Raw genomic sequence first — 15,428 nt, forward strand, 5'->3', positions numbered from 1 at the left:
CTTTATGGGTCTCAGTTACCTCTTTTGCAAAATAAGTAAGTTAAGTAGGTGAACCTTCAATTTCCTTTGGGCTCTAAATTTGTAATCCTGTGTGACTTCTACTTCTACCCATGTGATGACCAGAATAAGGCAGAACAGTTCCCACTTACTACATTCATTTGCAGAGTCAACAATGGATGCTACCTTCAGGAAACTAGTGTGTTAAAGTGAAAAACAACATGCCAAGGCAAACGTCCTCTATCTCCCTGCTTCCCAGACACACCTAAAAACAAATACTCACTTCTACTCAAAACACCTGTGCTTTTTCTCGTTTGCTCTGGTCCCCTGAACCTGATTTCTCAGAGTTGACAGTAAGTTGCACTCATCCCTTTCTTATGACCATTGTGCTTCATCCTGAGGCTAAAGAGAAAGAAGCAAAGTGATGACTTCACTCAACTCAAGTGTGCCTAAACATGAAACTTTCATTATTCTCTCCTTCCCCCTTTCCACCCCTTGCAACATAAACCAAAGACTCACAGCCCAGTCAATGCCCTTACTTTTGGTTTATGTGAAGTGTAAATATAGATTAATGGTAACTCACATTTCTGTATTTATATAACACCTGGAAAGCTCAGAATGATCTTTATAAATATTACCTCTTTCCATCCTGTGATGTCGAGAACACAAGTATGTTAATCCCTTCATTTCACAGATGAGGAAACTAGGATGCAGGGAAGTTGCGACTTGACCAACATATATAGTACATTTATAAATGGTAGAGCTATAATGTGTACCCTTCTGATGCTATTTAAAGTTCTTTACACTATACCAGATTAACTACATGAATTTTCTCAGTGTGTATATGATTTTGTGTTGAAAATGCATCAAATTAAGTGATTAAAGAATTGAACATTCATGTAATTCCTGGGTTTATCTTGGCAGTTATACCCCCAGGTATTTTATACCATTGGCAATTATTTTAAATGGGGTATGAAGGAAGATGCTATCTACCTCCAAAGAAATGAAGAACTGATAAATAGAAGTTTGTATAGTACAGTGAACACACACATATGTATATTATATTATACATATATGCATTGTACTATATATATATATACATCAATGTATGTCTGTGTATATGTGTGTGAAATGGTGGAATTCTCTAGTATGCGGTGGGGAGGAAGGGAGGAAGACAGTTTAGAACTTTAATGTATCCCCAAAATATGAATTTTAAAAAGTATTGGAGGTAAGAGTCAATGAACATTTGCCTGTGCAAGCTGGAAGTTCATTCCTTGTGAAGTCCCTTGTATGTCTGACAGCCATTCCATTTAAAAGGGAGTATGACCTGAAGGAAACACACTAGATTTGAAAGAAGAAGACCTTGGTTAAAGTACTAGCTCCAAAAGTTACTTATTTGCGTATACTCAATTTGCTCATGAGTAAAATTGGCGTGCTCATATCTGTATCACCTCCTTACAGGGTGATTACAAAATATAAAATATTTTATAAATGTTACCTATTGTTATTTCCTGGTTCCTTAGGGTCGATCTTGAAAGTATAAGTTCGGGGGCAACTAGATGGCGCAGTGGTTAAAGCACCGGCCCTGGAGTCAGGAGGACCTGAGTTCAAATCCGGCCTCAGACACTTAACACTTACTAGCTGTGTGACCCTGGGCAAGTCACTTAACCCCCATTGCCCCGCAAAAAAAAAAAAAAAAGAAAGAAAGTATAAGTTCCTAGAAAATAAGAATTCTTTTTAATCGGCTGCAGACAGTACCTACAAAGGATAAGTCATAATAAACAAATGCTAAGCAGATGTGTTTCTGACAAATTGTCATGATGCAAAACAGTTTTTCTTAGAGTAAAAACTAGACATTCAGATGGGGACCAGAGACAATGCTGAGAGTCTTATGGAAGGGATGAAGGAAAGGAACATGGTTCTTATTAGCCAAGCAAACTTCCTGTTAAATACTCTATGTTTATTCCTGAGATGCCAGGCAATATTGTGATAAAGAATTAATGTAGTTCTAGGCTTCGATAGAGGTCAGAGTCAGGACATCAAACTGATCCAGTAGAGCACATCATGAAGTGAAAATGACAGCATCAGAATTGGGAGAAACATGTAACAAAATAAAAAATGAATGTCACAAAGAGAGCAAGGATCAAGTGAAGTAAGGTGATCAGTTCATGTTTGTATGCTTGGATAGCTATTATTATTAAGTTTACAGAGCTATCCAGCCTTTTTTTTTAAAGAATGCCTTTTTTTCAAGGCATGTGCTCACCAAGGGAGTCAGCAGCATATTTTTTAAAGGGGGGAACTGACTCTGGCCTCGGGAGCCTTGCAATAAAATCCAACCTCTGATGATTACTACCTGTGTCACTTAGGACTAGTCATTTCATCTTTCTGGGTTTCAGTTTCTTAATCTGTAAAATAAAGGGAGTGGATTAGATGGCCCCTGTGGTCTCATCAGAATGGTTTAGTCCCTTTGGTGAGAGGTTATTCTGGAATGAAGCCCAAAGTACAAAGAATAAAGTGAGAACACCAGGCAAACCTGGATGCTGTGAAAATATCCAAGCTCCCTTTTTCAGTGGAGCCGCTGAATCTCCCTCATGTTGCCCCTATTTTAAAGCCTTTCTACTTAACACAGAATGTCCTTGAGAAAACACAGATATTGAATTTATAACATATAGAGAGCACCTACTGTGTCTATAGTTTTATGATAGGATTGAAGAAGAAATAAAATTGAAAGAAAACATGATCACAAATGCAACCAAGATTAGAAGGTAAACAAAACTGGGAAACAATTTTTACAGTCAGTGTTTTTGATAAAGTACTCATTTCTCAAATATGTAGAGAAATTAATCAAATTTATATGAATATGTCATTCCCCAAGTGAGAATTGGTCAAAGAATACAAACAATTTGTTTTAAGATGAAGATGTTAAAACTATCTACAATCATATGATAAAAGTCCTCAATTACTATTGATTAGAGAAATGGAAATTAAAACAACTCTGGAGTACCACCTCACACATATCTCATTGGCTAATATGGCAAAAAAGGAAAATGATATATCTTGGAGAAGATGTAGGAAAATTGCAACATTAATTGATTTTTGTTGTAGTTGTGAAGTGATCCAACCATTCTGGAGAAAAATGTGGAACTGTGACCAAAGGGCTTTAAAACTGTGCGTATCCATTGACCTACCACACTACTAGGTGTATATCCCAAAGACATCATAAAAAGGGAAATGAGCCCATATGTATAAAAATATTTATAATAGCTCTTCTTGTAGTGGCAAAGAATTGGAAATTGAGGGGATGTCCATCAACTGGGAAATGGCTGAACAAGTTGTGGTATATGAATTCAATGGAATACTATGGTGCTATAAGAAATGATGAGCTGGTGGATTTCGGGAAAACCTGCAACTACTAGCATGAACTGATGCCGGGTGAAGAGAGCAGAACCAGGAGAACATAATACATAGTAACAGTAATATTGTGCAATGATCAATGATGATAGACTTAGCTCTTCTCAGCAATACAATTATCAAATGCAATTTCAAAAGACTCATGATGGAAAATATTATCCACTTCCAGAGAAAGAACTATGGAGTCAGAATGTAATTCAAGGAATATTATTTTCACTTTTTTGGTTGTTTTTTCTTTCTCATGGCTTTTCCCTTTTGTCCTGATTTTTCTTTCACAACATGACTAATTTTGAAATATTTTTAATGTGATCGTACATGTATAAACTATGTCAGATTGCATGCTGTCTTAGGGAGCGGGATGGGAGGGAGGGAGAAAAATTGGAACTCAAAATCTTACAAAAATTAATGTTGAAATCTATCCTTACATGTAATTGGGAAAAATAAAATACTACTAAATGATTAAAAAAAGAAAGAAGACATGACCTCTGCCATCATGGTAGATGAATATGGCACATTCCAAAATAACCATTGTTGTTGTTCTTCAGTCATTTTTAGTTGTGGCCAAATCTACATGACCCATTTGGGGTTTTCTTGGCAAAGAGACTAGAGTTTCATTTCCTTCTTCAGCTTATTTTTTTTTTACAGGTGAGGAAACTGATGCAAACAGGATTAAGTGCTTTGCCCAGGGTCACACAGCTAGTAACTGCCTGAGGCCACATAGAAATTCAGGAAGATGAGTCTTCCTGATTTCAGGCCCAGCATTGTAGTCTCTGAACCATTTAGCTACCCTAAAATAACCATAATACATCATAAATGCATAAGATGGGCTGAAGAAAATGCTATGTGATAGCTAGATAGCTAAAGGTCATTTGGTGGGGTATTAATTTAGAATAAAAGACTAAAGAGTAGAAGAGTTTGGCAGTTCTAGGAGGCTCATTTTTTCCCCCTTCTATAAGAGTTCTGTGAGACTTTCCAACATGGGAGAAAAGGGACCTATCATTCCCCCTAACTTCCCAATTTCTACTTGCCTTTCTGAAATATCCAATTGGTTTGTTTGAAGAGCAGTGTCTATGAGGAGTACCTTTGTGAAGAGAAAAAAGGTTACAAACACCCTTAACTTCTTTTTTTTCACTCTACTCATCAACCCAGCAAGTCTATTTTGGCTTTTGTCAAAATAGAAATGGTAGAGAGCAAGCTAGATGATTAACTTCAGGGTTCTGTATTCAAAGACGTGGTAACTAGCTTATAACATTCTGTGGTTATCTCTGTCACTAAGGAAACAGAGTTCATTAAACATGAAATAGTGAGTTAGAGATAAAGGATAGTGTTCATGCATCTCCAACACAGTGAGACTTGAACATTTTTAGGGTTCACAATTGCTCACTGGATTTGCAGGGAACTTTAATTGGCTTTTAAAATAGTTTCTGTAAAGAGATTAACAATTATAGTGCTCTAAGTACCATCATAAGGCCTTACTTACTGAGGCTAAGTTTGGGTAGTTATCAAAATCACCAACCACCTTTTTTTTTTTTTTAACAAATAAGAGCCTCAAAATCAGCACTTGAATTTAATAAGAACCCAAACGTACCAACAGATATTAAAAGGGGAAAATCAATATTGGAGGTAGGATCCTAGGACCTTTTATCTGAAACCAAGATGGTCATGCACATAAGTGTACCTTGATTTATCTATCTTTCTTTGCTTATAAATTCAGAGTGATTAATAAAAATTAATAGAAATAACAATGACAACAATAATTAAATAGCTAGTATTTACATAATGCTTTAATGCTTTTACAATATTTTATAAACAGTATTCCATTTTATCCTTTTAACAACCTTAGGAGTTCAGTACTATTATTATTATCTGCATTTTACAGATGAGGAAAATACAATAGCCAGACTTTAAGTTATTTGCCCAGGGAAATTCAGGTAATAAGTATCTGAGGCAGGATTTGAACTCAGGTCTTTCTGACCCCAATTCCAGCAGTCTATATAAATGAGTAAAGAAAAAGAAAAAAAATACCTTTTCAGTTCAATATTTATTAAGCATCTACTGGGGAAGTAGCAAAGAAAAAAAAAGGCCTCAGGGAACAATGGGTTTCTCATCACTAGTGGTCTTCATGTAGAGGCTAGATGTTCATTTATCAGGAATAGAGATAAAATCCTAGGTTCAGGTACAGGTTGAATGATATGGCCTCTGGAGTCTTTTCCAAATCTAAAATTCTATATTTCTGATGATGTATTTCTTTTTCTTTCTTTTTTTCTTCTTTTTTTTTGTAGGACAATGAGGGTTAAGTGACTTTCCTAGGGTCACACAGCTAGTAAGTGTCAAGTGTCTGAGGCTGGATTCGAACTCAGGTCCTACTGAATCCAGGGCCGGTACTTCATGCACTATACTACCGAGCTGCCCTGTCTATAATTCTAAGAAATCTAGAAGTTGACATTTAATAGCCCAATGGATTGGGATTGGATTGCTTGCTGGAGACTAATACAACTTTTAAATTGAGGAGGGAAAAACAAACCTGCCCTTCTTCTATATGGCACCTCATCCTTGCCTCCTGGGACTCTCTGTGTCACTGGATTATTGACTCAAACCTTTCTACTTTTTAGATCTGAGCTGAGCTTTTCATCTTTCCTTCCTCTCTCTCTCTTTTACACTAAGGCACTAGAACAGTCACCCCCACTTGCTTTGCCCTAGTTCCAACACTCTAGAGTTTTTGCCATTAAGAAGAGATGCCAGCTAAGGTATCCCTAGGTGCTAAACTTTACTTTACTACTGTTATCTTGAGTAAGTCATTTTCCATCTCTGTTTGTGCCTGCATTTTGCCTCATATAAAATGGGGATAATAACAGTTACCTTCTGTAGCTCACCAGGGTGTTATGAGGATTAATTAAAGTCCTTTGAAGATGACAAGTCCTGGGCATGGTTATTATTAGCCAAGGAAACTGCCTATTTAATACCCTGGGTCTCTAGGAAGGTCAGACAAGCTCCCATAAGCACAGACCATAACTGCTATTTCCCCCATATTGCTTTCTGCTGTGCTCTGTTGTGGAGAGAACCTGGAGGTGTTATTTGGAGAAGGTGCTTTATCAATGGGATTAAATTGTATAAATAATTGAAAAGTGCCAATGTGCCGAAAGAGTGCAGAGTGTGCTCTCATTATTCTTTCTCTCTTCTCCACCCCATGGAGGGATGGCCCAGAGGCCTCTAAAGTGTGCTTAGTTTTAAGATAAACACCCCAAAGCCTGGCATTAATTATTACTTGGCATTTACACGGCATTTTGCTTTGGAAAAGCACTAAATGCTATAATGATGGAGACTAACGTTGTGATTCCTGTTTCACGGATGGTGAGACTGAGGAACTGTAAGGTGACAAAGATACTTGTCCTGGGTCATGCATTGAGTTAATGGCAAAATCCAGAACCCACAGACATAGAAGCTGAGCCTTGAGAGGGGCATTAGAAACTCTCTAGTCTCAGTTTCCATGCAAAACAGAAGCCCTTGGTCCAACATGCTGGAGAATTGGTCACCAGCTTCTGTGTGAACTTTACCAGGAAGTTCATCCTACTATTGAACAGATAACTCTAATTGTAAGAAATTTTTTCTTTATTCTGGATTTTTTCCCTGGAGCTTAAACAAGATGTGCTAATTCCTCTTCCATTTCATAACTTCTCAGATATTTAAAGATGGTGATCATGTTCTAACTGAAATTGTATTCTCTCCAGGCTAAACATCTAAAATTACTTCACAAATTCCCCAAATGATATGGTTTCCAGACTCACTTTCCCGGTCACTCTTCACAAGGGATCTCTCATTTAGCATCATTCTTTTTCATAGGTGGCAAGAAGCATTGAACATACTATACAGCACGTGCCCTGAATAGAATTGAACACAGTGGTACTATTTTGTCCGTGTTGTGGATAGTGTGGTTTCTCTTATGCAGTCCAGGTTCACATTAGCTCATATGGCAGCTGCCTAATTTTGTGCATTTGTTTGTCTACTTCTTCCCACTTCATATTCTCTCCTTTTCTTGCTTTTTCATTCTTTTTTTTTCTATTTTACTCTTTCTCTTCTTCTCTCTCACCCTCTCTCAAACTTTAAAGTGCTACATAAATTCTAATTATTATAGTTATTATTGTTTGGTAAGTATTTAGTAATTCTCTTTTGTGTTCCAGAAGTTGTTCTAGGTACTGGGGATATGAAGACAAAAATAAAACACACCCTAACTGTTTACTGGGGTGGGGGGGCGGGGAATAACATGCAAACATGAAAGTAATTACCAAATATGCAGAAAGCAGTGAAAAGTAATGCTGAAAGTTGGGGTTTAAAATACCCAGGAAATCACAGAGGGCCTTAAGCTGGCAATTGAGTTGAACTTTGACAAAGGCTAGGGATTCCAAGACATGGTGGTGAAGAAGGAGATAATTCCAGAGACAGACTGTGCAGAAATATAGCAACAGGCAATGATATATGTTGCCTATAGGGAATAACATGCGGTATTATTCAGTTGTAATGTAGAGTGGATGATGGGAACAAAGTGGAATGAGTTCAGTTGCAATGTAGAATAGATGATGGAAGCAAAGATAAATTGGGGTAAGACTATGAAGGACTTAATATGCCAAACAGATGAGTTTGTGATTTAAGGAATGACAGAGTCTTTTGCACAGAGGAAGAGAAGAGACTAAGCATTTATATAGCACCTCTTATGTGCCATACACTGTGCTGAATGATTTTTACAAATATCTCATTTGGGGAAAACAAACTGTGCTTTTAGTGTAGACTCTCTCTGGGCTAACTACCTTTGTACTAGTAGCTGGGTGCCAAGGGATAACTACATTCAGGTTCAAGGCACAATTCATGTCCAAATTCCTAAACTCACAATAGCTCACAGCCCCTCATCCATGGATTTATTTTGACTCTAGTCAGTTGGGGGATTAGCTCAAAGCAAAAACATTTACTTAAATACCATACTAAGGACAGAAGAAGAAGAAGAAGTCATTTTTGGTCTTCTGCTGGGTTTTGTTGAGTGTGTAGCTATGAAGTTTGTCTATGGTTTCCTCCATTATCAGCTTGGGACTTAGGTAAAATATTGGCCTAGAATTCTGCCACACTCTTTTCAGAAAGAACTGTAATTCACACTCTAGAACCATAAAGAGTCTTGGTCTGAGGTTTACCATCTCTGGTCTCAGTACAATTATGTCTTCCACATGGTGGGGGTTAGGGACTCAGTGCCCCATGATCTGAAAAGTTTGCATACAATGTTTTAGCCCTCCCTTCATACCAGAGAAGAAGTCTGAAGTTGTTTTCTTTTGTTTTGTTTCATTTTGTTTTTCTTTGACAGGGTGTTTACAGAACCTTATTGTAAAATTTGGCTTAAGTCGTTGACATAGTCTCTGTGTCATATATTATACTTTGCACATCCTTTGCAGCTTCTGCAAAACTTTCCCCAAATTCTCATTTAATTTCTTATGCCAACCTATGATATATTGAAAACATGATGGGAGGATTTGTGACATGGAAGGGATAACTCTACTAGCTGCTATACACTTGACCCCACTCATGGATTCCACTATTATCATGTATTTACTTTGCAAGATGCTATTGATAGCAGGGGTAGAAGAGAAAAATCCCCTTTTCTCTTTTTGTACACCCACAAGAGATAAAAGGTTAAATTTATAGAACACATTTTTCTCTCAAAATTCATCTAGGTTATAAGAGGCATGGCTAACCTGCTAGCCAATCATATATATCTATCTTTGTGCATCATTCAATGGCCCTATAATTCAATTGAGTTGCTTGAGGAATTTCACACTTTGTTGCTAGGAATTTTCAGGTAGTTCCCTCAGACTCTATTGTCAAATTGTTTAGAAAAACTCAAATTCCTCTTTTAGATTAGTAAAATCAATTTGGCAAGTGTGTACTAGATTGAGGGTAGTAAATTATTAGGCTATTTCAACAGTCCTGAAAAAAAGGTGGTGAGGACTTGAACTAGGATAGTGACTTTGTGAGTGAAGAGAAGGTAACATATATAAGGAATATAGTGGAGGTAAAATTTGTTTGTTTGTTTTTGCAGAGCAATGAGGGTTAAGTGACTTGCCCAGGGCCACACAGCTAGTAAGTGTCAAGTGTCTGAGCTGGATTTGAATTCATGTTCTCCTTAATCCAGGGCCAGTGCTTCATTCACTGCACCACTTAACTGCCTCCAGGAATGTTGTGGAGGTAAAATTAACAGTACCTGACAAATGATTGGATATGGGGTCTTAGGGTGAGAGAAAGTGAAGATGAATCTGAAATTATCAACGTGGATAACTTAAAGAATAGCCCTCAAAAGAAATAATAAATTTAGGAAGCAGAGAAGACTTTAAAGAGAAAATAAACAGGTTAGTTTGGGTTAGGTTAAGTTTGAGTCTAAGGCATATCAACACTATGTCTTTTTTTTTTTTTTTTGGTGGGGCAATGGGGGTTAAGTGATTTGCTCAGGGTCACATAGCTAGTAAGTGTCAAGTGTCTGAGGCTGGATTTGAACTCAGGTACTCCTGAATCCAGGGCCAGTGCCTTATCCAGTGTGTCACCTAGCTGCCCCTTAACACTGTCTTTAAAGTATGTCACCATTAAGCCCACTTCAAAAGTTAAGAAATATATTTTTCCCAGATCCCACAGAAGGATGATAGCCAAAGTGAAAGAAGAACTCTAAGGTTCTAACCTCCCATTCTTGCTTCATTTGGTCCAATAGGCCAGATGTTCTCTTTTGCCTGGATGCAACACTTCCTCCTATTTCTTCTCACATCCATTTTGTCTATTTTTAAACCCACGTGGAATGCTATGAGAGCTTCCCTATACCCAGGGCCTGAGAGCAACAAGATTTCCTTGAAAAAATATGGGGTAATTCTTCTTTATTCTTCCATTCCAGAAAGTCCAGTGCCTGATGATGGCAAAAGCTACTTTATAATTTTGTGAGGGAAGAATAAGCAGCATGCCCTTCTACCTAGTCATTAGCTGTCTGACTACTGGGCTTTCTCTGGCCATTAAAGTCCACCCCTCTATCCCCTTTTTGGAAATGTTGCTATGGGAATCATCGTTCATTTCTATTTTTTATTAAAAAATTTAATGCATTACCATTTCACCCTCTCACTAGCAATGATTGCACAAGGAACTGAACAGCAGCTGAGAAGAGTCCTAAGTAATCTCTGGAGAAATAAGAGAAGTCGTATTTGAATAATCTGCAACCAACACTTATTATCTAGGTTACGGTCTTTCAGTGAATACCTCCATGCCAGCGCATCTGGGTATAAATAGACATATACCCTGGGAATAAGAAGAATGGGGTAGGGAGATGGAAAAAGAGAGGGCACAGTAAAAAGCTTCTTGTGAGGAAAAAAAGGCACAGCTTTAAAAAATTAAAGCTGTAATAGCTCAGAGATCACTTCTTGAATTGAATGAGGGAGACACTCTCTCCTCCAATATCCGGTCTGGGGTTGGTGGCCTGAGTGAGCTTTTTGTACTTTGCCTACAGAAAGCAATCAGGTTTAACCAGCATTTGGTAGAGATTGATGAGATTTCTGAGGACAAAGGAAAGATAGCAATGAATATAACACTGACACTAATAATAAAAATAAGATAAATAGTTCAAACACATGTGTCAAGTATGAACTGAGTATGGGTCCTATTTATACATTCTGCACCATCTGAGTCTTCTGACCCTGGGAGCTGTAGGCACCTGACCCCTAGGATGGATAGCTCATTTGAATGGAAGGAAGAAGAAAGGATCAACAATGTCAGCAGTAGTCAGAACTCCCGCCTGAGAAGGCTAGGAGTGTCTCTGCTGAGACACTGGGTCAGAGGAAGCACAGGTGTAAGTCCTCACAACTCAAGAGGAAGGTTGATGGCATTATCTGGATCTGAGCTGGGGAGAGAAGCAGCAGTGAGATAAGCAACAGAGCCAACTCACCTTCAGGGTTGTAAATATGTTTGGGCAGGTTGTGGCACTCAATAATATCACTCAGTTCCTGATGGATGACCATGTCCTGGCAGAACCATAACTGAGTAACCACCAGAGGGTTCCCCTCAAGGGTTCTTGCTGGGCAGAGGAAGATGAAGAACAAAATGGGGGAACTGGGGACATTGAAGGTGGAGGAAAGGCCCAGTGTGGGTTCCTCCCAAGAGACTTCTCTGGAGCCTATAAGCACTACCATGCAGAGAGTCTCCAAAGCCCAAGTAAGAAACAACAGGTGTGGGATTGCTTAAAACTGGAGAAACAGCTCCCATGGGCTGAAGAGGAGACATAGAGGCTTCAATCGCAGTGAAACCTGCTGGGTCCTTATCCCTATTACTAGGCACAGGAATTGGAAGCTGAAATGAAACTGAATATGGAGAAACAAAGGCTCTAGTGGGAAAATGAAATGTGGGACTGAGGGGTCAATAGCCCTGGGAGGAATCTAGGAACCTAGAGGAGCCCTTCCCTAACCTTTCTCCAATCCCCCAAGGTAGGAGGCTGGAGGCCTTTTAGCAAATGGGGGGGGGGTGGCGGAGAAGGCATTCTTTCTCTTTGTCAGAAGGTATGTGATGTGTTTCTTCATCAGCGCTCTGTAATCACTGATGGCTACTGATTCGATCAGAAATCTTAAATGTTTCAAGTTTCGTCTTTACAGTATTGTTATTGTATAAATTGTTCCCCTGGCTTTGATTACTTTACTATGCATTATGACATGCAAGTCTGCCCAAGTTTCTCTGAAATTGTCTCTTGTATCATTTCCTTCAGTACAAATGTATTCCATTTCATTCATATGTCCTGATTCATTCACTATTTCCCCAGCCAATGGATATCCCCTCAGTTTTCAGTTCTTTGCCTCTATCAAAAAAAAGCATTAGATTGTTGGTGGAGCTGTGAACTGATCCAACCATTGTGGAGAACAATTTGGAATTATGCCCAAAGGTCTATAAAGCTGTGCATACCCTTTGACCCAGCAATACCACTTTTGAGTATTTTTCCCAAGGAGATCATAGAAAAGGGAAAAGGACCCACATGTTCAAAAATATTTTAGCTGCTCTTTTGTGATGGCAAGGAATTGGAAATTGAGGGGTTACCCATCAGCTGGGGAATGGCTGAACAAATTGTGGCATATGAATGTAATGGAATTCTATTGTGCTGTGAGAAACGATGAGCAGGAGAAATTGAGAGAAACCTGGAAGGACTTGCATGAACTGATGATGAGTGGAGATGAGCAGAACCAGAAGAACATTATACACATTATCATCAACATTATGTGTTGATCAATTGTGATAGACTGGAGTCTTCTCACCAATCCAATGGTACAAGAAAGTTCCAGGGGACTCATGACGGAAAAGGCTCTCCAAATCCAGGGGAAAAAAAGAACTGTTGAATATAGATGCTGATTGAACCATACTATTTCTTTTTTTTAGTGCTGTTTTTCATAGTTTGAGGTTTTTCCTTATTGTTCTGATTCTTGCCGTTATAGCATGACTGATGCAGAAAATACGTTAATGTCGTTGTGTAGATGTGATGTGTATATGTGTATAAGTATATATTAGATATATATATATTGTGGTGTGTGTGTATTATATACATATACATATACATATGTATATATGTATATAACCTATGTTGGATTGCCTGCTGTCTAGGGGAGGGGAGGAGGGAGGGGAGGGAGGGAGAAAAATTTGAAATTGAAATCTTATATAAACCAAATGTCGAAAAACTATCTCTACATGTAACTGGAAAATAATAAAATACTTTTATTTTTTAAAAAGGCATCAGAAATATTTGTGATTATATGGTCCTTTTCCTCTTGACAAAGGTGGCATGTGACCAAAGACATTTTTCAGTTCAAAAAGATATAAACCGAAGTGTTGAAGATCTCTAATATTCCCCTTCTCAGGTGTCAGGCTAGCCAAATACCAGCTGTATTAGTAATTGCCTCAAAACTGGGAATGAGTTTTCTTAAAGCTTTAGGCAACATTTCAATTTCTTATGTGTGACCCAAGAGTTGTGCATTTAGTTGTTGAGGCCTTATTAAAAGTGTGTTCCTGAAGGAGACAATGAAGGAAAGTCTAATGAACATCTCATAACTTTGCCACTTGGCTGTGAGATTCAAACCCTTCCATGGCTATAGACTTTCCCCACCCAAAGTCTACCTATTAGCCTTCTGACAACTTTGAAATTTGGAGGCATTCATGCCTTGAGTGGTCATGGAGTCTGTGAGATGGCTATGAATTTTAAGTGTGAGACTGATTTGGTGTGAGGGTTATGGAAGTTAGTGTCAAGATTTTGTTATCATGAGCAGAGCCAAGATTGTGGAGAAAAGACAGCAAGCTGCCTGAGCTCTTCTTTGGTTCCCTCAAAAAGAACATTAAATCAAGCCTCTAAAGAGATTCTGAAACTACATAACCTACAAAAAGACAGAGAGATGCAATCTTCTAACCTGAGATAATTTAAAACACTTCACGAAAGTCGGTCTCACTCCAGCAGGGGGAGAAGGCAGCACCACTCAGCACAACATAGTGTGGAGGGGGTCGGGGCAAGTAAGCTGCAAGCTCTAGGCCAGTGGTGAGATCCACCAGCACCAGCTAAGAGGGTAGGCTGCCAGCTAGGGGGCCACCCAGAGGATCCAAGCGTACACCAGGAGCAAGCACAGGGACCAAGCCCAGGGCAGTGAGAAATCCGTAAGCCATAGAGGCCTCAGAGTAGAAAGCCAGTGACATAGCCCCTATCTCCCAGCACAAGAAGCTTGAAACAGTGAACCTGGTGCCCAAGAAGTGGACCTCAACTTAAATAATAATAATAATAATAATAATAATAATAATAATAATAATAATAATAATAATAATAATAATAATAATAAGCTGCAATATGAGTAAGAAACAAAAAAAAGAGCTCTCACCATTGAGAGGTTCTGTGTCTACAGGGAAGAGCCAAACACAAACTCAGATGAGAACAATACTCTCAAACTGCCTACATGTGAAGCCTCAAGAGGGAAGATGAATTGGTCTCAAGACCAAAAAGCCTTCTTCAGAGAGCTCAAAAAGGATTTTAATAATCCCTTGAAAGAGGTAGAAGAAAAAATAGGGAGAGAAATGAAAGCAACAAAAGAAAATTATGGAAAAAAGAATCAGCAGCTTGGTAAAGGAAGCACAAAGATTGACTGAAGACAACAATTCCTTAAAACATTCATTTGGCCAAATGGAAAAGGAGGTACATAACTGGACTGAAGAAAACAATACCTTAAAAATTTGAATTGGACAATTGGAAGCTAATGACTCCATGAGATACTAGGAATCAGTCAAACAGAATCAAAAGAATGAAAAGAGAAGAAAATGTGAAATACCTCATTGGAGAGGACAACTGACCAAGAAAACAGATCCAGGAGAGACAATTTGAGAATCACTGGACAGCCTGAAGGCCACTATCAAAAAAAGAGTCTAGACACCATAGTCCAGGAAATTATCAAGGAGAACTGCCCTGATATTATAGAATCAGAAGATAAAATCATCATTGAAAGAATCCACTGACCACCTCCTGAAAGAGACCCCAAAAAGAAAACTCCAAGGAATATTGTAGCCAAATTCCAGAATTATCAGGGAAGGAGAAAACACTCCAAACAATCAGAAAGAAGCCATTTAAAATACCATGGAGCCACAGTCAAGATTGCTCAGGATGTGGCAGCTTCAATATTAAAGATCGCAAAGCTTGGAATATGATATTCCAGAAGACAAAGTAGTTGGATTGCAGCCAAGAATCTATTACCCAACAAAACTTCTCATTCTCTTTCAGGGGAAAAGATGGACATTCAGTGACATTGGGGACTTTCAAGGTTTCCTGATGAAAAGACCAGAACTGAATAAAAAATTCAATCGTAACATACAAGACTCAAGAGAATTTAAAAAGGTAAATAGGGGGAAAATGGTATTCAATAAGATTAAACTGTTTACATTCCTACACAGGAAAATAATACTTATAACTCTTGAGAACTGTATGTATGTATGTATACACACACACACAC

At 38.3% G+C, this 15,428-nt stretch overlaps 1 pseudogene; it reads left to right on the forward strand.

Annotated features, from left to right (window-relative positions):
• The first annotated feature begins 6,723 nt into the window (after positions 1-6,723).
• Positions 6,724-11,822, forward strand: LOC122747830 (annotated as a pseudogene).
• Positions 11,823-15,428: the final 3,606 nt, after the last annotated feature.

Source organism: Dromiciops gliroides, chromosome 3 (assembly GCF_019393635.1).
Source record: "Dromiciops gliroides isolate mDroGli1 chromosome 3, mDroGli1.pri, whole genome shotgun sequence".
Taxonomy (NCBI): Eukaryota; Metazoa; Chordata; class Mammalia; order Microbiotheria; family Microbiotheriidae; genus Dromiciops; species Dromiciops gliroides.